Source organism: Lepidochelys kempii, chromosome 1 (genome assembly GCF_965140265.1).
Source record: "Lepidochelys kempii isolate rLepKem1 chromosome 1, rLepKem1.hap2, whole genome shotgun sequence".
Classification (NCBI taxonomy): Eukaryota; Metazoa; Chordata; order Testudines; family Cheloniidae; genus Lepidochelys; species Lepidochelys kempii.
Genome location: NC_133256.1, coordinates 4298033 through 4321809, shown reverse-complemented (window position 1 = coordinate 4321809; position 23777 = coordinate 4298033). Strand labels below are relative to the sequence as shown.

The 23777-nt window shown below is 45.7% G+C and overlaps 1 pseudogene; it reads right to left on the bottom strand.

Moving 5' to 3' along the window:
• Positions 1-5344: 5344 nt before the first annotated feature.
• Positions 5345-6567, bottom strand: LOC140905589 (olfactory receptor 51G2-like; annotated as a pseudogene).
• Between the last annotated feature and the right edge of the window lie 17210 nt (positions 6568-23777).

The window sequence follows — 23777 nt, the reverse complement described above, 5'->3', positions numbered from 1 at the left end:
TTTTAGTAAGTAATCTAGCTAGGTATGTGTTAGATTATGATTTCTTTAAATGGCTGAGAAAAGAATTGTGCTGAATAGAATAACTATTTCTGTCTGTGTATCCTTTTTGTAACTTAAGGTTTTGCCTAGAGGGGTTCTCTATGTTTTTGAATCTAATTACCCTGTAAGATATCTACCATCCTGATTTTACAGGGGGGATTTCTTTATTTCTATTTACTTCTATTTTTTATTAAAAGTCTTCTTGTAAAAAACGGAATGCTTTTTCATTGTTCTCAGATCCAAGGGTTTGGGTCTGTGGTCACCTATGCAAATTGGTGAGGCTTTTTATCCAACGTTTCCCAGGAAAGGGGGGGTGCAAGTGTTGGGAGGATTGTTCATTGTTCTTAAGATCCAAGGGTCTGGGTCAGTAGTCAGGTAGGCAAATTGGTGAGGCTTTTTACCAAACCTTGTCCAGGAAGTGGGGTGCAAGGTTTTGGGAAGTATTTTGGGGGGAAGGACGCGTCCAAACAGCTCTTCCCCAGTAACCAGTATTAGTTTGGTGGTGGTAGCGGCCAGTCCAAGGACAACGGGTGGAATATTTTGTACCTTGGGAAAGTTTTGACCTAAGCTGGTAAAGATAAGCTTAGGAGGTTTTTCATGCAGGTCCCCACATCTGTACGCTAGAGTTCAGAGTGGGGGAGGAACCTTGACAGTTTGCCTACAGCCAAGTTGCATGTCCAGTACCAGGGCTGGTCAGGAACGCGTACTTTTGCAGTCTATGATGATTATCCCATCCCCATGCTGTTGGGGGAAGACTTGACCAATCATTTGAAGTCAGATAAGGGGGTGGGAATGGTCACCCACAGCCAGACTAAACCAGCCATCACGCCTAGTGCTGTTCCCGAAACTCCTATCAGGACCCGGTCAGAGGTGATGGACCTGGACCCAGAGCCAATCTCTGCAACAGCAGTAGAAGATCCAGTCCCAGAGACCCAGACAGAGCCAGTCACAGAACCAGAACCGGTGGAACGACCAGTACCAGACCCATTGCCAGCACTGAATCCAGTACTTGCAACCTCAACACCAGAGGGCCCCACCGAACCTGAACCAACAACAGCCCATAACCCTACACAAGAGGCTCAGCTGGAGCCTGAACCCCAACATAATGCCCCAGCAGAGAGCGGTTCACAGTCAATGGAGACAGACCCATCCCCAACATCGCTTCCAGAGGGCCCAAGCATAGGTACAAAATCCAATGAGGAACTGATGTCTCCAACATCCAGGGAACAATTTCAGACCGAACAGGAAGCAGATGAAAGCCTCCAGAGAGCTTGGATGGCAGCATGGAGCAACCCACTGCCTCTCAGCTCTTCTAATCGATCCAGGTTTGTTGTAGAAAGAGGACTTTTATACAAGGAAACGCTTTCCGGTGGACACCAGGAAGACTGGCATCCTCAGAGACAGTTGGTAATTCCAACTAAGTACCAGGTCAAGCTCTTCAGCTTAGCCCACGATCATCCTAGTGGCCATGCTGGGGTGAACAGGACCAAAGACTGTTTGGTGGGGGGGTCATTCCACTGGGAGGGAATGGGCAAGGATGATGGGCAAGGATGTTTCTACCTATGTCCGGTCTTGTGAAGTATGCCAAAGAGTGGGAAAACCCCAAGACCAGGTCAAAGCCTCTCTCCAGCCACCCCCATCATTGAAGTTCCATTTCAGTGAGTAGCTGTGGATATTCGGGGTCTTTTTCCAAAAAAGACACTCAGAGGAAAGCAGTCCATACTGATTTCATGGATTTTGCCACCCGATGACCGGAAGCAGTAGCTCTAAGCAACACCAGGGCTAAAAGTGTGTGCCAGGCACTAGCAGACATTTTTGCCAGGGTAGGTTGGCCCTCCGACATCCTCACAGATGCAGGGACTAATTTCCTGGCAGGAACTATGGAAAACCTTTGGGAAGCTCATGGGGTAAATAACTTGGTTGCCACTCCTTACCACCATCAAACAAATGGCATGGTGGAGAAGTTTAATGGGACTTTGGAGGCCATGATACCTAAATTAGTAAATGAGCACTCCAATGATTGGGACCTAGTGTTGCAGCAGTTGCTCTTTGCGTACAGAGCTCTACCACACCCCAGTTCAGGGTTTTCACCATTTGAACTTGTATGTGGCTGCGAGGTTAAGGGGCCATTACAGTTGGTGAAGCAGCAATGGGAGGGATTTACACCTTCTCCAGGAACTAACATTCTGGACTTTGTAACCAACCTACAAAACACCCTCCGAACCTCTTTAGCCCTTGCTAAAGAAAACCTAAAGGATGCTCAAAAAGAGCAAAAAGCCTGGTATGATAAACATGCCAGAGAGTGTTCCTTCAAAGTAGGAGACCAGGTCATGGTCTTAAAGGCACTCCAGGCCCATAAAACGGAAGTATCATGGGAAGAGCCATTCACGGTCCAGGAGCACTTGGGAGCTCTTAATTATCTCCTAGCATTCCCCACCTCCAACCAAAAGCCTAAGGTGTACCATATTAATTCTCTAAAGCCCTTTTATTCCAGAGAATTAAAGGTTTGTCAGTTTACAGCCCAGGGAGGAGATGACGCTGAGTGGCCTGAAGATGTCTACTACGAAGGGAAAAGTGCGGGTGGCATGGAAGAAGTGAATCTCTCCATGACCTTTGAGCATATGCAGCGACAGCAGATCAAGGAGCTGTGCGCTAGCTACACGCCGACGTTCTCAGCCACCCCAGGACTGACTGAATGGGCATACCACTCCATTGACACAGGTAATGCTCACCCAATTAAAGGCCAACCTTACCGGGTGTCTCCTCAAGCTAAAACTGCGATAGAATGGGAGATCCAGGATATGTTACAGATGGGTGTAATCCGCCCCTCTGGAACTGCATGGGCATCTCCAGTGATTCTCGTTCCCAAATCAGATGGGGAGATACGTTTTTGCGTGGACTACCGTAAGCTAAATGCTGTAACTCACCCAGACAACGATCCAATGCCACGCACAGATGAACTATTAGAGAAACTGGGACAGGCCCAGTTCATCTCTACTTTGGACTTAACCAAGAGGTACAGGCAGGTACCGCTAGATGAATCCGCCAAGGAAAGGTCAGCCTTCACCACACATCTTGGGCTGTATGAATTTAATGTCCTCCCTTTTGGGTTGCGAAATGCACCCATCACCTTCCAAAGACTTGGAGTACTTGTGGCACCTTAGAGACGAACCAATTTATTTGAGCATAAGCTTTCGTGAGCTACAGCTCACTTCATCGGATACATACTGTGGAAAGCATAGAAGATCTTAGGCTTGAATAGAGACTGGGAGTGGTTAAGTCATTATGCAAGGTAACCCATTTCCCCTTGTTTTTTCCTACCCCCCCCCGTCCCCCCTCAGACGTTCTTGTTAAACCCTGGATTTGTGGTGGAAATGGCCCACCTTGATTATCATACACATTGTAAGGAGAGCGATCACTTTAGATAAGCTATTACCAACAGGAGAGTGGGGTGAGGGGAGAGAAAACCTTTTGTAGTGGTAAACACCCATTTGTTCATGCTTTGTGTGTATAAAAAGATCTTCTGTACTTTCCACAATATGCATCCAATGAAGTGAGCTGTAGCTCATGAAAGCTTATGCTCAAATAAATTGGTTAGTCTCTAAGGTGCCACAAGTACTCCTTTTCTTTTTTGCGAATACAGACTAAAACGGCTGTTACTCTGAAACCTTCCAAAGACTTGTAGATGATCCCCTAGCGGGATTAGGAGAATATGCAGTCGCTTACCTTGATGATGTGGCCATATTTTCGGATTCCTGGGCAGGACACCTGGAACATCTACAAAAAGTCTTTGAATGCATAAGGGAGGCAGGACGAACTGTTAAGGCTAAGAAGTGTCAAATAGGCCTTAACAGAGTGACTTACCTTGGAAACCTGGTGGGTCAAGAAACTATCAACCCCCTACAGGCCAAAGTGGATGCTATCCAAAAGTGGCCTGTCCCAAAGTCAAAGAAACAGGTTCAATCCTTCTTAGGCTTGGCCGGTTATTACAGGTGATTTGTACCACAATACAGCCAAATCACTGCCCTACTGGCAGACCTAACCAAAAAGAAAGAGCCAAATGCCGTTCAGTGAACCGAAGAGTGTCAGAAGGCCTTTAACCAGCTTAAAGCGACACTCATATCTGACCCTGTACTAAGGGTCCCAGACTTTGATAAACCGTTCCTAGTAACCACAGATGCATCCGAGTGTGGTGTGGGAGCAGTTTTAATGCAGGAAGGACGGGATCAAGAATTCCACCCTATAGAATGAACAAAAAACTAATTTGGTGGAGTTTAGCTCTCCAAGATTTTGATTTTGACATCCAACACTTCTCAGGAGCTTCTAACAAAGTGGCTGATGCACCCTCCCATGAAAGTTTCCCAGAATTAGCTGGTTAAAATCATCTTTGAGATGTGGAAAATATTGTTAGTCTTTATGTACTTGGTAGTACATTTAGAGATGCATGTGTCTTATCGACTCTGTTTTTTCCTAGAGCTCCAGGAAGAAATCCCAGCCAGCATTTCACCCTAGCTGTGATTTGGGGGGCGTGTCATAAATATAATAGGAAGGGTAAACACCTTTAAAATCCCTCCTGGACAGAGGAAAAATTCTTTCACCTGTAAAAGGTTAAGAAGCTAGGATAACCTCGCTGGCACCTGACCAAAATGACCAATGAGAAGACAAGATACTTCCAAAAGCTGGGAGGAGGGAAAAAAACAAAGGGTCTGTGGCTGTCTCTGTGATGCGTTTGCTGGGGACAGAACAGGAATGGAGTCTAAGAATTTAGTAAGTAATATAGCTAGATATGCGTTAGATTATGATTTCTTTAAATGGCTGAGAAATTAAGCTGTGATGAATAGAATGAATATTCCTGTTTGTGTGTCTTTTTGTAACTTAAGGTTTTGCCTAGAGGGATTCTCTCTGTTTTGGATCTAATTACCCTGTAAGATATTTACCATACTGATTTTACAGAGGTGATTCTTTTTTACTTCTATTAAAATCCTTCTTTTCCGAAACTGAATGCTTTTTCATTGTCCTTAAGATCCAAGGGTCTGGGTCTGTGGTCACCTATGTAAATTGGTGACGATTTTTACCAAACCTTTCCCAGGAAGTGGGTGAAAGGGTTGGGAGGATTTTCGGGGGAAAGACGTTTCCAAACTACGCTTTCCTAATAAAAATAAACATAGATAAACGGTTGGTGGTGGCAGTGGAAGTCCAAGTGCAAAGGCTAAAATAGTTTGTATCTTGGGGAAGTTTTAACCTAAGCTGGTAAAAGTAAGCTTAGGAGGTTTTCATGCAGGTCCCCACATCTGTACCCTAGAGTTCAGAGTGGGGAAGGAACCTTGAAAATCTTCATGATCTGTTTACGAATCTCTTTGGTTTTCATGTTGTGTACAATTGGATTGAGCACCAGGGGGAGGAGGAGGTGGAGATAAGACAGAAGAATTTGACTCTGAGGGAGAGTCTGTTTCTTAAACCTGTGAATCATAGATAAACTGATCTGCAGGGTTTAGAAAAGCAGGGTGACGCAGATGTGGGAGACACAGGTGTTCAGAGCCTTGAGACGCTCTTGCCAGGATGTGATACTCAATACAGTCTGAAGGATCATGATGTAAGACAAAAAGAAAAGGAGTACTTGTGGCACCTTAGAGACTAACCAATTTATTTGAGCATGAGCTTTCGTGAGCTACAGCTCACTTCATCAGATGTTTACCGTGGAAACTGCAGCAGACTTTATATACACACAGAAATCATGAAACAATACCTCCTCCCACCCCACTGTCCTGCTGGTAATAGCTTATCTAAAGTGATCAACAGGTGGGCCATTTCCAGCACAAATCCAGGTTGTCCTGCTGGTAATAGACAAGACAAGACAATGAGCACTGAGTCTAATCCCAGAGAAGAAAGGATAACAAACAAACCATAGAAGCTGCTGGATGCAGTGTCTGTGCAGGCTATCTTCATCACATCTGGATGCAAACAATATGAATAAGAGAGAGGTTGGATCTTGCTATAGGGCCACCTCTTGAGAAGAATGATAGCTGGGATATGCAGACCAATACCCCTGATTATTATCGCCAGCCCTATGTGTCCTATCCTCGCACTGGTTAAAGTCGAAGCGTATCTCAACGGGTGGCGTATTGCAACAAAGCGGTCAAATGCCATGGCTAATAGTACAGAGGATTCCATCATGGAGAAAGTGTGAATAAAGAAAAGTTGGGTCAGACAGACATCAATGCCAATTTCTCTGGTGTTAAACAGGAAGACGCTGAGCATTGTTGGCAAGGTGGAAGCAGACAAGCCAAGGTCAGTGACAGACAACATAGAAAGGAACAAGTACATGGGCTGATGGAGATTCTGTTGTGTCTTGATCACAAACAGAATCAGACTGTTTCCTAAAATTGCAATGAGGTACATGGAACAGAAAGGGATGGAGAACCAGGGGCCATGAGCTTCCAGCCCTGGGATGCCTGCCAGGAGGAATATTGCAGGACTGATGTTGGTTTCTTGCACTGGGGAGGTTCTGGTCAGTTTCTTAAACCACATAACCTACAATTAAAAGCAACATCATTAAAAATACATGACACCATAACAGAAAACCTGGCCCATCCTGCCCCGCTCTTCAGACAGGTTGGAGTCAGAACCTTGATTAAAAACCCTGGTGGTACTCACACATCCCCAGATCAGTTAGAACATTCCATTACTAAAAATATCCTGTTCTTATATAGAGATTTGCATTTATAAATCTCCAAGTGATTTACCAAAGAGCACAATTATCAATGGGTCGGATTCAAAGCCCACTGACACTCATGAGAAGGAGGATGTAGATCCTCATTTAACTGAGAGAGAAACTGAAACACAAAACAGGTAAGCAACTTGTGCAAGGTCACGCAGGAGATCAGTGACAGAAGTCAGATCTCCAGGCTCTCAGATGAGTGCCCCTTCACTAGACTAGACCACACCCTCTCCCCTACATGGAGCTTGGCATATGAAGACTTCTATGAACTCATTATTAAAGGGAACACAAGAAAAGCAGAATGGACCTGAACCAAAACACTGGATCAGAATGCTCGAACATTCTGGAACAAGATTTCAGTCTGGATCCAGATCTCAACTCTTCAGTTTGGGTCCATGATAAAAAAGTAAACCGTTTAGCTATTTAAAAATCCTGTGAGAGAACAATAATATGTATTGTGAATGGTCAATGGGCTGAGAAGCGTTCATAGAAATTGCTCAGTGATGACTGACAGTGACTTGTCCAAAGCCACACAAGGAGGCTGTAGAAGAACAGGAAACAAAATCCAGCTCTACAGTGTTTTTGCTGTAAATAAGGCTGTTGTACGTGATGTTATTATTGGAGGGGGAGGGAACGAAAAGAAAAGGAGCCTCTGAAGACTATGAATGTTAGCTGTGTACTATCTTCATTCACCACCCCTGTGGACAGAGCCAGAAATTCCTCAACATGGAGTTTTGCCTTGTGCAAAGTTTACTGTGAAAAACCCTATCCTCAGTTCTACGCATGACTCCGAGGGACATTAATGGGCCCAACAGGCCCTTAGCTAGCAAAACCCTCATTGATATTAAATTTTGTTGGAGCAAAGACAAAGAGTTCCATTTTCCCACTTATGGTATCCGAGCAGACACTCCAGGGGGTGTTATATGCCAAGCAAGCATCATGCCTCCAGAAGCTGCAGGAAATGCAGGGAGTGCAAGTCACCCTTTCAGAGGTTACTCACACTCTCCCATTGTCTAGAAACTGTGGTCAGATCATTCAGTATTTGCTACTCCAGGGTTAATTGCCCCCTTTCCTGTTTAGAGTCTGGTGCTAGTGACTGTCAGTCAGGTTATGGGTCTAGCTAGACCACAGCTGGGACGTGATATGGCCATGATGAGGCTCCTTCTTACCATACACAGCCCCAGGCAAGTCAATGGTACTTACAAAAAAGTGCCACGGGGAGTTAAAAACACAAGCTGGCTTTCACTGGGGTTTGGGTTCTTCACTCATGGGAAATTCTGCGCTACATGGGTAATGTTTGCACTATCTGGGACCTCAGATTGCAAGCACCACAAGGGAGAGACCTGTCTTCCGAGGAGTTTGGGTCCTGTATACAACAATGAATAACGATGCTGATCATAAGAATGTGCAGGTCTCATTGGTTACAGATTAAACGTTCCAAGCAGTTAAGACTGCCTGCCCCTGTCCGTGAAATAACTCCAGTGTGATCAGCGCACTTACCAAAGCCATGAAAGTAGCAGCTGGAGAGTGTTCATCCTTGACTCCTGAGGAAGCAGAGCCTGAACAGCCTGGGCAGCAGCATTCCCTCTCTCTGTCAGGCACGCAGTGCAGCAATGTTTATAGCCCAGTGGGTAAAAGCTCTGGAGGACAGATAATCAATTGGGAATCACCGTTGATCACATTGTTACACATTTTAGCTCGACCAGCACAAACGGAAAAGACTTAAAAGATGAATGATTTGAAGTATTTCTGAACCAACTGGTGCAGTGTCCCGGATTTAGGGGTAACCCAATTCACAAGATGTTTTGCAAAATTCAGCAATCGCCCATCTCAGAGCTGGGGTAACTGCATGAGTCAGGGGAATGGCACTGACTTGCTTTCAGTCAGGATTTGACCCTGATTGTTTTTTCCTCAAAGGGACGTTAGTTCTTGTGAAAGGTGCCAGCTTGACAGACCTGGAGATGCCTGTGCTATAAGGAGCCAAAATTCCACATGTACTATTGTGGATGGACACCACCAAGGGTGTACTCTTAGGCACGTGGGCGAGTGAACTTGTAGTCTTTCCATTACCTGGATTTGAAACAATTTATTTTATTGTGCAACTTAAACAAAGCAGCCAGATCTCCCCACAGTTCCAGGGAATCTCCCACAGCCCCCAGGTATATTCTGCAGCCAGAACATACATCCTCCTAGGAACAGCCAAAGCCAACCCCACATCCATCCATTCTCGTCCCTACTCCATCAAGCCCCGCTCCAACCATGAACTCATTATGCAGGGCCTTCTCCAGCCCAGTAATCCTCTCTCCCCGATCGCCTCCTCACCCTGTCACCTGTTTCCCCACTCCTGGCCCCAGAGCCTTCATCCTGCCCTCTCAGTCCCTCCGCTCTGCCCTGCAGCCCCCCATCCTCCTTTGTCTGTGTTTTCACCTTCCTGCATGGTTCCATTCTGGACACCAGTTCTCCTACTCCTGTCCTCTTCCACCTCCTCCCTGTCCCGTCTCCAACTGCTCCCCGCCATTGGATCTTTCCCCCAAAGCCCCATGAGCAGATCCCCTCAACTTCTCATCAGCCCCATTCCCCAGCCCCTCACACACCATGAGCCCTGCCATATCCCCTGCCCTGAGGGCATAAGGGGGCCTGTCCCCCACTCTGCCCTCACACACCATCAGCCCCTCCATATTCCCTGCCCTGAGAGGACAAGGGGGGCTGCCATTTGCCCTGCCCCTCACAGGCCATCCGCCCCTCCATTTCACTCTTTTGGGCAGTTGTTCAGGTTAAAATTCTGCCTTCCCTCAGCTCATCTCCCTTGGAGCTCCTGGTTGCTCTCCTCCCTGGTATGCCACTAAATCAGCTGCTCCCCTGTCTTTCTGCCTTTCTCAAGCACTTTCCTCACACTTGATTTCTCTGCTCTATTGTCCTGATCATTTATTTGCTGAATGTTTGGCTTCTTTGAACTCAATTTGAAATGTAGCTACAAGATCAGTGGATTTGGGAAGTAATCCTGCTGCTTTGGATAGGTCTGTGTCACTGGGTTGCAGCAGTTCAGGCCTAATCCGATGGTATCCAGTTTGCAAATTAATTCCAATTCAGCAGTCTCTCATTGGAGTCTGTTTTTGAAGGTTTTTTTTGAAGAATTGCCACTTTTAGGTCTGTTATTGGGTGACCAGAGATACTGAAGTGTTCTCCGACTTGTTTTTGAATGTTATGATTCCTGATGTCAGATTTGTGTCCATTTATTCTTTTGTGTAGAGACTGTCCGGTTTGGCCAATGTACATGGCATTGTTATTTTTGCCGATACAGACTTTCACAGCTACCATTCTGAAACCTGACAATCCTGAAGAGTTCAAGTCAACTTGCTGCTGAATTCCTGCCCAGATAGTTCTTGACATGAACCTGGAACCCTTCCTGAGCCCTCAGCACTAACTTAAATACAGAAATAGGCATCTCACCGAAATTCCACTCTGCAGAGAGAGGATATCTCCTTACTGCACCAGGAAGGCAGAGCCCTGAGAATCAGTGTATGAATCTCACGTCTGATACTCGCCGTGCTGAACAGCCACCTTTATGATTCCCCTGAACAGTCCCTGAGGACTTTCAGGTTGGCCAGGACTCCCAGACAATTCCCTCAGCTCCGTGAGCAGCAGGAGGAGCAGAAAATAGACGCTGGAGAACTTCAGCTGGAGAGCCATCCCCCTCCCACCCCCCCAGGAGTGAAGAAATGATTCTCTGATCCCAGGGGCTCAGATTGTCAGGACAAACTGAGTCTTCCAAATTGTTCAGCCTGCTGACAGATGTTTGGCTGTTTGCCTTCGTTCCTTCTGCCGGCTGTACTGACTCTGGCCAGATAGCCCACGCAGCAGGCTCCAATTGAACTGCCCAATAAATCCACAGAGTCGGTTGTCAGTTAAGGAACTCGGTCAGTTTTATTGTGAACGAGGCACTGTGCTAATGCCCCAGATCAGTGGTTACATGTACACTAACACATGTATGCCAAAACAATGGACTGACTACATGAATGGCGGGACTTTCTATTCTCTCCTCATTGTCTCTGAGATACATCTCATCCTCATTCTCTCTGAGACACATCTTTATGTACAGATGCAAACAAGTTAAGTATTACTCCTGATGTATCAGGGTACCACCTTCTAATGTATTGAGGTAGCACCCATTGACGTGTTCAGGTGCCATCCATTACCTTGTACATATTGGTTTCATCAAACATCTCTATCCATTATGCCGTTATCCTGACCTCATCCTTAAGATGGGTCAGCATCTTCCTGTTATCTTTGGGGAAATAGTTTGGCATCCAGGTGTTCTGGTATCAGCTTTCTGAAAACTGTTTGCATGTTTATTCTTGTGCTGAGCACTGCTTAGGAATGTGTGTTTCTGCAATATCAGTCCTGTTCCTGCAAGATTCTGTAAGCCGGGCCTGTCCCTTGCTCACAACTTAACTTTGCTTTATAGCTGCAAAGTTTTGACTCCTTTAACCCAGGTCTCAGGCCTCACACCAGGCCTTGACTACAAGGGATTATGTTTCAGGCCCTCTTCCTCCTACACAGCCTAGCAACTGATGATGGCCTTCTTTTGTGTATGTAATATACTGCCATCTCCACGATGTGTGGGAAATGATTCCATAAGCTATGGGACCAAGAAGCATTTTCAATGGCTCGTAGCAGCATAGCGCTGCATACCACCCATGCAGTAGCAATATTTAATCGATTAGCTGTGAGAAGTAACTGCCACCCTGTGGAGGCCAAATCACGTGATCCAAAATTAATACAGGCCAAAGGGCACGGAAAAGGATTTCTTCTCCCAGGATACTGCCATCCACAGTATTTGTCAGTGTCTCGTTGTGCCAAAATCACATGGCGTTCCTCTCACACAGTATCCCACATTTTACAAGGGAACAGCCATGGAATTTCCCCAATCTTTGCCCTGCAGCCATTTCAGTTTGGCGGTATTTTAGGTAGGTGTGCCCTGCCAGGGTGAGAACACAGGGGAAAGGAATCAAACCACTTCTACATCTGGATCTTTTCTTCTGGCTGCCGTCACTCCCCCATACTTGCAGGTTTCAGAGTAGCAGCCGTGTTAGTCTGTATTCGCAAAAAGAAAAGGAGTACGAGTGGCACCTTGGAGAATAACCAATTTATTTGAGCATAAGCTTTCGTGACCTACAGCTCACTTCATCGGATGCATTCAGTGGAAAATACAGTGAGGAGATTTATATACACACAGAACATGAAAAAAAGGGTATACACACTGTAAGGAGAGTGATCACTTTAGATGAGCTATTCCCAGCAGGAGAGTGAGGGGCGGGGGGGAAGAAAAAGTTTTGTAGTGATAATCAAGTTGGGCCATTTCCATCAGTTAACAGGAACGTCCGAGGAGCAGTTGGGGGTGGGAGGAATAAACATGGGGAAACAGTTTTACTCTGTGTAATGACACATCCACTCCCAATATCTATTCAAACCTAAGTTAATTGTATCCAGTTTGCAAATTAATTCCAATTCAGCAGTCTCTCGTTGGAGTCTGTTTCTGAAGTCTTTTTGTTGTAATATTGCGACCTTTTGGTCTGTAATAGAGTGACCAGAGAGATTGAAGCGTTCTCCAACTGGTTTTTGAATGTTATAATTCTTGACATCTGATTTGTGTCCATTTATTCTTTTACGTAGAGACTGTCCAGTTTGTCCAATGTACATGGCAGAGGGGCATTGCTGGCACATGATGGCATATATCACATTGGTGGATGTGCAGGTGAACGAGCCTCTGATAGTGTGGCTGATGTGATTAGGCCCTATGATGGTGTCCCCTGAATAGATATCTGGACACAGTTGGCAACAGGCTTTGTTGCAAGGATTGGTTCCTGTGTTAGTGGTTCTGTTGTGAGGTGTGTGGTTGCTGGAAAGTGTTTGCTTCAGGTTCAGGGTCTGTCTGTAGGCAAGGACTGGCCTGTCTCCCAAGATTTGTGAAAGTGATGGATCTTCCTTCAGGATAGGTTGTAGATCCTTGATGATGCGTTGGAGAGGTTTTAGTTGGGGGCTGAAGGCGGTAGCTAATGGCGTTCTGTTATTTTCTTTGTTGGGCCTGTCCTGTAGTAGGTGACTTCTGGGTACTCTTCTGGCTCTGTCAATTTGTTTCTTTTCTTCAGCAGGTGGGTATTGCAGTTCTAAGAATGCTTGATAGAGATCTTGTAGGTGTTTGTTTCTGTCTGAGGGGTTGGAGCAAATGTGGTTGTATCGTAGAGCTTGACTGTAGACGATGGATAGTGTGGTGTGGTCTGGGTGAAAGCCGGAGACATATAGGTAGGAATAGCGGTCAGTTGGTTTCCGGTATAGGGTGGTGTTTATGTGACTTAGTGTCCAGGAAGTGGATCTATTGTGTGGACTGTTCCAGGCTGAGGTTGATGGTGAGATGGAAATTGTTTCAATCATGGTGGAATTCCAATACTTGCAGGTGTTTCCAGGAGTTCTCTTGTGTGGGGAGGGAGGCCACTAGATGATGTTACATCCCACCTTATATAGAATTAACATTGAGTGGGAATCCTTTGTTCCAAAAACAGTTCCCAGTCCAGCTTGTGGAAAAATACAGGTACCCAAAATGGAGTTCAGTGTCATGTGGTCTGTTCACATTCCTTTGCATGCCCTGCTGAGTCATAGCAGCGATTAGCCATAGGCAGTCTGGAGGGTTTTCAGGAAGGCTCACCAGATGGGGGATAAAGCCAGTTCATTACCCTGAATAGGTCCTTAACAATCCATTGTCAAGACTGGAAGCATTTTGCCTCGTGGGCATCACCCAGGTGTGACTACATTTGAAATACAGATACATAGTCAATATTCATAACTCCACATACAAAAATGATACATGCACACAAAGAGGATCATCCTTTTCAGCAAATCATAACTTTTCCAATGACACCTGACAAGACATATCTTGTACAAAATGTATGATAATTATGTCAGAATTATATCAGAATCATTCAGCTATGAAGAATATGGGGCATAGTGTCACAACAAGGTCATGAGGAGAATCATAGAGTCATAGAATCATAGAATATCAGGGTTGGAAGAGACCTCAGGAGGTCATCTAGTCCAACCCCCTGCTCAGAAGCAGGACCAATCCCCAATTAAAAATCCCCTCTGTGGCTTTTAAAAGATTCAAATGACAGCAGTAAAGCACATTAGAAAAGAGAATCTCAACTACACATACAAAATGTTGGGGTCTAAATTAGCTGTTACCAATCAAGAAAGAGATTTTGAGGTCATGGTAGAGAGTTGTCTAAAAACGTCTGCTCAATGTGCCACAACAGTCCAAAAAGTTAACAGAATGTTGTGAACCACTAGGAAAGTGATTGATAAGAAGACAGAAAATATAATAATGCCACTCTATAATATAATATTATAATATATAATGCCACTCTATAATATAGTATAAAATGCCACACAACAGATAGTCAACCCGCGGAACGCCTTGCCAGAGGATGTTGTGAAGGCCAAGACCATAACAGAGTTCAAAAAATAACTAGAAAAATTCATGCAGGATAGGTCCATCAATGGCTGTTAGCCAGGATGGGCAGGGAAGGTGTCCCTAGCCTCTGTTTGCCAGAAGCTGGGAATGAGTGACAGGGGATGGATCACTGGATGATTTCCTCTTCTGTTCATTCCCTCTGGGGCATCTGGCACTGGCCACTGTCGGAAGACAGGACACTGGGCTCGATGGACGTTTGGTCTAACCCAGTAGGGCCATTCTTATGTACTTATGTTCCTAACACAAGAACATAGCACATGAAACTAATATGCAGCAGGTTTAAAACAAACAAAAGGATGTATGTCCTCACACAACGCACTGTGAGCCTGTGAAACTCTTTGCCAGAGGATCTTGTGAAGGCCAAGACTCTAACAGGGTTTTAAAAAGAACTCGATACGTTCCTGGAGATTGGGTCCGTCAAGGGCTATTAGCCAGGATGGGCAGGGATGATGTCCCTAGCCTCTGTTTCCCAGAAGCTGGGAATGGGTGACAGAGGATGGATCACTTGATGATTCCCTGTTCTGTTGTTTCTCTCTGGAGGAACTGATATTGTCCACTGGCAGAAGACAGGGAACTCAGCTAAATGGGCCTTTGGTTTGACTCAGTATGGCCGTTCCTATGTTCTTATAATCCTCTGAAAAAACTCAATGGGTTTAGATACTAAGATAGGGTGTCTTGTTTCGAGGGGCTGGTGTAGCGTGTAGGGCCGCATCTTGTTCTTTGCCAGTACTTTGCCACATGCAACTCATGGAGGTCTCGGTGCATGGCTGGACCCGCTCCATGTTAAGCCTAGTTTGAAATAAGCTTCATCATATTTTTGGATTCTGTGTTTTGCCGGAACCTCCACTGCTGCCCTCACTTTGGCTTGTGTTGTACACTTTTCTCCCATGGTCACAAAATGATCCATTTCTCAGGTAAGTTGTTTCTCCCTGTAAGCGCGCTGCTGATACTGGTTTTAAGTTTGTTTTTAAGTACTTGGGGGAACCACACAACGGACATCTGAGGTGTCACAGTTGACAAGAGAGCCCTTCATGGGACTAGTGTAGATTCCAACAGCACCTGGTGTATCAGCCCAGGCTTCCGCTGCCACCCTGTATTGACCGAGGCTCCAGCTGTCCCTTTATGCCCTCCTCTGGGTGTACACGGCCCTTCTGTCTGAGTTACAGCTGCCTGGGTCTGAGAGCTGGAGCTCTTACAAAAAGAACCACATAGCTTGTGCCTCCCTTTACACATTCCCGTGCCTCCCATAGTTTGAGAACTGGTGCTCTAAAGGGATCGGACTGAAAGCAATTGTCCAGGAAAAGCCCAAGAAATGTCTGTTGGAACCATTGAACTGCCATGACAGTGGCGTCATCATAATACTGGGCTTTGATCAGCAGTGAGCAATCCCTGATCTTTGTAAGAACTGCTCAACGTTGTGATAGATGGCACCAGCATCCCCTCGCTCAGAGCAATCAATGAATCCTAGAAATCGTCCCTTTATTTCCAGATTTTCTGTGTCTCTCACGCAGACTGCATTTCTTCTGGTTTAAAACTGTGGGCTTCATCCACAAAAACTGTACAAACCCATTCTCCTGGACTTTCTGAATGATTGCGCTTTTCACAATGTCAGCAGCAGCAACTTGGAAGAGCTCTTTCTGAGTTGAGCGGCTTCGGAGATGGAAAGGACTCTTCGTTTTCTTTGTGAGTGCTTCATCATACTGTGAAAACATATTCCATAGTTCCAGAAAGTTTCCACAGTTTGCTGATTCTTCTCTCTCCTCCTGCCCCCACAGTGGAATTCTTTGTTTAGCCAGGGAAAGAAATATATCGGTGGCTTTTGCAGCATACTCTCTGGTTTCATGTAACACCGTCTTCTGAGAATGTGACAACTGTGCCACTCTAGAGCCCACGTCTTTTGAAAAAATGCATTGAAAAAATGCCACCTTTCAGATTCATTCAGGATCCGGACACAGGGAAGAAAGGAGAGCAGCAGAATATGGACCCTGGACTTCAGAAAAGCAGATTTTGACTCCCTCAGGGAACTGATGGGCAGGATCCCCTGGGAGAATAACATGAGGGTGAAAGGAGTCCTTATTGAGGTTACAGGGACAAACCATTCCAATGTGTAGAAAGAATAGTAAATATGGCAGGCGACCAGCTAGGCTTAACAGTGAAATCCTTGCTGATCTTGAACACAAAAAAAGAAGCTTACAAGAAGTGGAAGATTGGACAAACGACCAGGGAAGAGTATAAAAATATTGCTCAGGGATGCAGGAGTGAAATCAGGAAGGCCAAATCACACCTGGAGTTGCAGCTAGCAAGCGATGTTAAGAGTAACAAGAAGGGTTTCTTCAGGTATGTTAGCAACAAGAAGAAAGTCAAGGAAAGTGTGGGACCCTTACTGAATGAGGGAGGCAACCTAGTGACAGAGGATGTGGAAAAAGCTTATATACTCAATGCTTTTTTTGCCTCTGTCTTCAAGAACAAGGTCAGCTCCCAGACTACTGCACTGGCCAGCACAGCATGGGGAGGTGGTGACCAGTCCTCTGTGGAGAAAGAAGTGGTTCGGGACTATTTAGAAAAGCTGGATGAGCACAAGTCCATGGGGCCGGATGCACTGCATCCGAGAGTGCTAAAGAAGTTGGCGGATGTGATTGCAGAGCCATTGGCCATTATCTTTGAAAACTCATGGGGATCGGGGGAGGTCCCAGATGACTGGAAAAAGGCTAATGTAGTGCCCATCTTTAAAAAAGGGAAGAAGAAGGATACTAGGAACTACAGGCCAGTCAGCCTTGCCTCTGTCCCTGGAAAAATCATGGAGCAGGTCCTCAAGGAATCAATTCTGAAGCACTTAGAGGAGAGGAAAGTGATCAGGAACAGTCAGCATGGATTCACCAAGGGCAAGTCATGCCTGACTAATCTAATTGCCTTCTATGATGAGATAACTGGCTCTGTGGATGAGGGGAATGTGGTGGACGTGTTGTTCCTTGACTTTAGCAAAGCTTATGACACGGTCTCCCACAGTATTCTTGCCAGCAACTTAAAGAAGTATGGGATGGATGAATGTTGATGAGGTTCACCAAGGACAAGTGCAGAGTCCTGCACTTAGGATGGAAGAATCCCATGCACCACTACAGATTAGGGACCGAATGGCTCGGCAGCAGTTCTCCAGAAAAGGAGCTAGGGGTTACAGTGGACGAGAAGCTGGATATGAGTCAACAGTGTGCCCTTGTTGCCAAGAAGGCCAATGGAATTTTGGGAGGTATATGTAGGAGCATTGCCAGCAGATCGAGGGACGTGATCGTTCCCCTCTATTCGACACTGGTGAGGCCTCATTTGGAGTACTGTGTCCAGTTTTGGGCCCCACACTACAAGAAGGATGTGGAAAAATTGGAAAGCGTCCAGCGGAGGGCAACAAAAATGATTAGGGGACTGGAACACATGACTTATGAGGAGAGGCTGAGTGAACTGGAATTGTTTAGTTTGCAGAAGAGAAGAATGAGAGGGGATCTGATAGCTGCTTTCAACTACCTGAAAGGGGGTTCCAAAGAGGATGTATCCAGACTGTTCTCAGTGGTAGCTGATGACAGAACAATCCATGATGACTCCAAGATCTCTTTCCTAGGGAGGTGATGGAATCACCTTCCTTTGAGGTTTTTAAGGTCAGGCTTTACAAAGCCCTGGCTGGGATGATTTAGTTGGGGATTGGTCCTGCTTTGAGCAGGAGGTTGGACTAGATGACCTCCTGAGGTCCCTTCCAACCCTGATATTCTATGATTCTATGATTCTATGATCACTGCTTGTGTATGGAGGATTGTCTATTTTTCCAGCCTCTTATTCCACTTTCAGTGAATGTAGGGGTATCTCAACTGGAAAACTGGAAATCTGTCTGCAAGGAAAGGAAAAAACTGCAGCTACCTTCTCAATGTACTCTAAAAATGTTTTGTCATATTCCAATGTAAATGAGAAAGACTGAGACACAACTTTGCTTAACCTAGTGTCCGTAGTTCTCTTTCTCTCCTTCTTTGGACTTTGTGCCACTTAATAGTTTCTGGCATTTGCATGCCTCTGCTCTTTATTTGATGTCTTGCTCCTGTTACCTGACCCAGCTGTGGGACTCTTGCTGGTGTTTTTCACTGGCCAGTGGTGGGGTCCTCGGTTGAGCGGGTGTTGGGAGTAGACAAGAGGAGAGGAGGCACTCGGTGAGCAGCAGGTGGGGGAGCCATGGAAGAGGGGTCATGGAGGACAGGAGGGAATCAGTGAGTGGTGGTTGGTGGGCCATGGAGGAGGGAGGTGCAGGAGAAGAGGGACTCAGTCAGTGTTGAGTGGGAGAGTCAAGGGGGATGGGGTAGAGGAGAGCATGGACGCAGCAAGTGGCAAGCGTGGATCCATGGAAGAGGAGAGTCAGTGAGTGGTGGGTGATGGGCCTCAAGGTTTGGAGGAGGGAGAGACTCATTGGGTGGCAGGGTCTCTCGGAGGAGAAGAGGAGGCACTCAGTGAGAAGCGGCAGGTGGCAGGGACCTCAGTGGAGGGTGGAGCAGGGACAGGAAGAGTTGGAGCATGGGCAGAGCCATGGGAGAAAAGCAGAAGGGACCTTTGGGAGAACACAGGTGGGGTCACCATGGCCCAGGTGTCCGCACTCTCAAAGGCGGCAGGTCAGGGGCTGCATGGCTGGGGAGGTTTAGCCTCCACTGGCCTATTCTACCCACCACCTATGTAAGGTGGCCCTCCTTGGGCCACTTCCTACCACCGCCCTGCAAATGTCCCAAGGTCTCCATCTGGGGTACGGCAGAATGAAGGATGTCTGTGTGTATTTATAAAATCTCCTCACTGTACTTTCCACTTTATGCATCCGATGAAGTGAGCTGTAGCTCACGAAAGCTTATGCTCAAATAAATTGGTTAGTCTCTAAGGTGCCGCAAGTACTCCTTTTCTTTTTGCGAATACAGAGTCCTATGAAACCTACTCACCACAAGGCACTTTCTGGTGGTTGATGTAGCAAGATCATTCTCCTACTCTCTTGTGAAGCAACTGCCTCTTTCTGTGCTTTGGCCGAACCACCCAGGGACAGCTCAGTCCAAGGGCTCTCCCCTGCTGGGATAGTCCAAACAACAAATAAAGGGGATCAATCAAGTCCAGCTTTCATATGAGAGATGAATGATTTCCTCTCAGGCTATCCCTGCAGCTTCTCCCTTCCCTCAAGCGGGAACTTTGGGCAGTTGTTCATGGGGAGACTCTACCTTCTCTCAGCTCATGTCCCCTGGAGCTGCCGGTAGCAGGTCTGCTCTGCTCCCTGGTCTGCCACAAAATGAGCTGCTCCCCTGCCTTTCTGCCTTAATCAAGCACGTCTTTTCGGACTTGATTTGTCCGCCCCATTTTCCTGATAATTTACTTGCTGAATGTTTGCTTCTTTCAACTCATTTTGAAGTGGCGTTGGGAGGTAATCCTGCTGCTTTGCATAGATCTGAATCTTTCGATTGTAGCCGTTTTGAAACAGCATTTACCATTTCCAGAACCTTTTTTTGGAGCAGTATGAAAAACACAAAACTAAAATTTTCCATTAATTTCTTTAATGCTGAAGGTTTGTAAAATTCAATGGCATTTTTGCTCAGAAGAATTATTTCCGTGTGTGCCTTCGTTGTGTGTAAACACTGAATGTGAGAGGAAGGAGTGTTTTATACTGGTTGTTGATCCATTGTGTAGTGTGACTTGGCAAGGCCAGATGGCTATAGAAAAGTAGTGGAAGATAGATAGATTAACTCCAGGCTAAACAAATCCCTGGTACCAGGTTAAGTGAAATGGAAGCTGCTCCAGGTCAGTTAAGACACCTGGGGCCAATTAAGAACTTTCCAGAAGGCAGGGAGAAGGCTAGGTTGATTGTGACACCTGAAGCCAATCATGGGCTGCCTGAAACTAGTTAAAAGCCTCCCAGTTATTCAGCTGGGTGTGCATGTCAGGAGCTGTGGGAGGAAGTTGTGCTGTTGGAGAGGCTGAGTAGTGCACACCATAGCAGGCACAAGGAAGGAGGCCCTGAAGTAAGGGTGAAGTGGAGCTTGAGGAATTGAGGGCTGCTATGGGGCAAGTGGCCCAGGGAATTGTACATGTCATGTTTCTAAAAGGTCAGCTACCATAGCTGATACTATTGGGGTCCCTGGGCTGGAACCTGGAGTAGAGGGTGGGCCTGGGCTCCCCCCCCAGCCACCTTTGCTCCCTGATTAATTACTGAGACTGGAAGACAACAGAGACTGTGCAAGGAAGGATAACTTCTCCTCACCTCTGTTGCTGGCTTATGATGAAAATGACTCAGTAGACTGTGACCCTTGTCTCTAGAGAGAGAAGGGTTATGTGGACGGTCACAGTGAGCCTCTGAGGCTTGCGAAATCTGCCAGGAAACACGGGACCCACAGAGGCAAGGACAGAGCTTTGTCACAGTAGTCAATTGCTTGACCAAGCTTTTATTTCTTATGAAATATTTTTCAAGAGGCCAAATAAGCAATATCCAATTTACTGCTCTAACCTCATAAGAAAATAGTGCAGAAACAAGGATTTATCTGATTCCAGTCTCTGGGAAGCCATCTCGTGCAGTGATGTTACATTCACCTTACACAGAAAGTTACACCTTTCAACTTTCACCATTTATATGAAGATTTCACAAGTTACACATCTCTTTACACATCACTAAAATCCAACCCATCAGTTTGTCCCAGTTCCCCAATGTAAGCGGGGGAATGGTGCTGCTATTGTGGGGAACTTTCCTGGCTTCTGCACTACCTTGGTGGAATTGGCGAGCCAAGTAGTCACTTCCACTCTTTTTACCAAGAGGCCTGCCTGACCTCAAGGACTCCCCTTTGATTCTCCAGTGTGGCAGAGTCCATGTAATGGTGACACAGCTGGGCCCAGGATTCCTGGGAGGCTGAACCCCCATTCTCATCGTGGGGGCTAGGGTGTTCCCTAGGACAGGGGTTAGGGTGTCCCCACTCCTGGGTACTCTCTTCACACCAGACCCTTCTCGAACCCACTGATCACTACATTAAGTTCAAACCAAATATAATATATTAAACAGCAGCTGTAAAAAAAGGAAAAATGGGAAATGTTTGAGGAAATAAGGAACCCCGCTTTGTGAGCATGGGAAACACCAGCAACAGCCATCTCTGGGATGTAAGAAATGTTCCCAGTTTGCTCCTCACATGTACCCAGCCTAGTTCCCAGGCCCTGGCTGCTCTGTGGTGATACTGCAGGTAAGGAACCTGCTCTGGCGGTGGCCACACGCCCTCAGGCTCTAGGTGGCAGGACCTTTCTCGCCAGCATCTGTCCTCTCAGCAGATTCACATTCCACCTTCTGAGTCCAGCCTTCAACGCCCTCTTCTCCAGTGACGTCTCCCTGTGCTGGGCCATTTGCAGATGTCCCCACCTTACTCTCCCCAGCTGCTCATTGTGCTTGGCTGCTGGGTTACTTGTGACATGGCCGGCACCCACTATCTTGGCTCTGGCCCTACAGATCATCTGTCCTGAGTTGATCATCTGTGCTTGAGTTGGAGCCCTCTCTGTTTAAAAGTTGTAGGGTTTCCAATTCGACTTTGGAACAAAAATGCCCCCTCGCTTGCAAAGGAGCTGGAACAGGCCTGGCTACCTGGATCACTGCCTCCAGAACTTGGAGATAGGTCTACTTCTGAGACAGGTACCCAAACTGCAAAAGACATGGGCACTAATCAGCACTCTCAGGAGAGGGAGAGAGGGAGCAAGAGAGGGACTTTGAATCTATGAAGATGAATATGGCAGACTGCGCAGAACAAATTAACAGAAGGCTTCATGGTATGCAGATTTCATTAATGAAGGGCATATTAAGGAAGGATTTCAACAAATAAGTAAATATTAATCACAATGATTTACTATGAAGAGCAAGGTAAAAATGCTGAAAAATTATATTTTATTATGGTGACATCAATAGTTAAGCCACAGTTAAAGTTGGGTCAAGTTTTGCTCTCAGAGCAGGGATTCAACTTCTGTGTCTATGAAATATGGTGTAGCTTTAGCCAACACAGCAACACTTACTCTCTGAGTGCAGAATGAGTTTTCAGAGAATTTACAAGTCAACCTGCTAAGTAGTTTAGGAATGCATAAACGTAGTCTTCCTCCCTTGAAACTCCTTCTTCCTTAAATGTATTCCACTGAACAACCTAATTCCCTGGACAAAACAGAATACTTTATTCCAGAAGGAGAAGCTTTAAGGGTACAGGACTGCAGTTTTGCCAACTGTGGGGCGAACAATACAATCTTTCCTTTTGGGAGGCTGTGACCGGAGTTGCTGGAGGGACTGTACAGAGAATGCTCAATCAGGACAAACTGCAAGGAATAGGGCAGACAATCCCCCAAACTGGTGGCTTATTCTTATAATTGATTCACCAAAACAGTAACCAAACAGCTTCTATAATACCTTCCTGGTTCCCAAGAAGCCAAAATACCGTTCTCTTTAAGCAATCTAGCCTTTGGCTCCCACCCACACAGCAAAGTCCATCTATTAAGGGTTATATAAAATCTTATTCACCATCTGTGAAGTTCTACTACTCTCAAGAGATCGGACACATTTCACACCAGGTAAAATACACACTTACAGACAATTCTTATTCACAAATCTAAGATATTTTTAAAAGGAAAAGAAAGAGAGTTATTGTCCTAAAAGATTGTTATACATACAGATATGAACCCAGTTCACAGGTCAGTTTCTAAGCAGAAATGGTGAGTCTGCCGATCTGTAGAAATCTTTCTGGAATTAATGGAAAAGGTCATAGTCCAATCGACAGTCCATATACAGAGTGTTTTCAAATTCTTCCATGAGAAATGCAGGGCTAATCCACAAGTCCTCCATCTTGTTACTTGAACATCCCCTGACAAAGCTTAAGCAGATCTGAGATAGTAAGGATCAGGCCCAAAAGTCTCTTTGTAGCTGAAATTCAGCTGATTAGCCTCTTGTCCCCAAATGACCACAGCAGGTTGAAGAATGGATGAAGAATAAGTAATGTGCATTTTTGCCTTGAAATAAATCTCTATTTCCTACATCTACACTGATAACTAGCAGCATTGATTACCATAAGGTCATTAACCATTGAAATGGTTCACAGGTAGGTTACTACAAACTTCAAAGAGAAATAAAGACAATGATATTATACCACAAGTTTCATCGAAATGGTAATATCCCCTTTTGACCTCTGAATCAAGAGAATGGGTCATGAAACAAGACTTACAGGAACTGAAATTTATCATCTACAAGCTAATTTGGTCACACTACTGAACTTGTAGTAAGATATAGAAAAACCCAGACAAATATAATTAGTATATACTTTTGATTCTGTAACAATATATGCCTATATTTCAAGAACTCTAGTTTATTTACCGTGGCTTTGCTAGCTATCCATGAGGAATGGCCCTGTTTACCATTTCAATACTTTTCTAATATGTCCTTAAGAGTTGCTTTTAGTCACAGAGGCACTTGGACACCGTGGGCTATATTGGCTC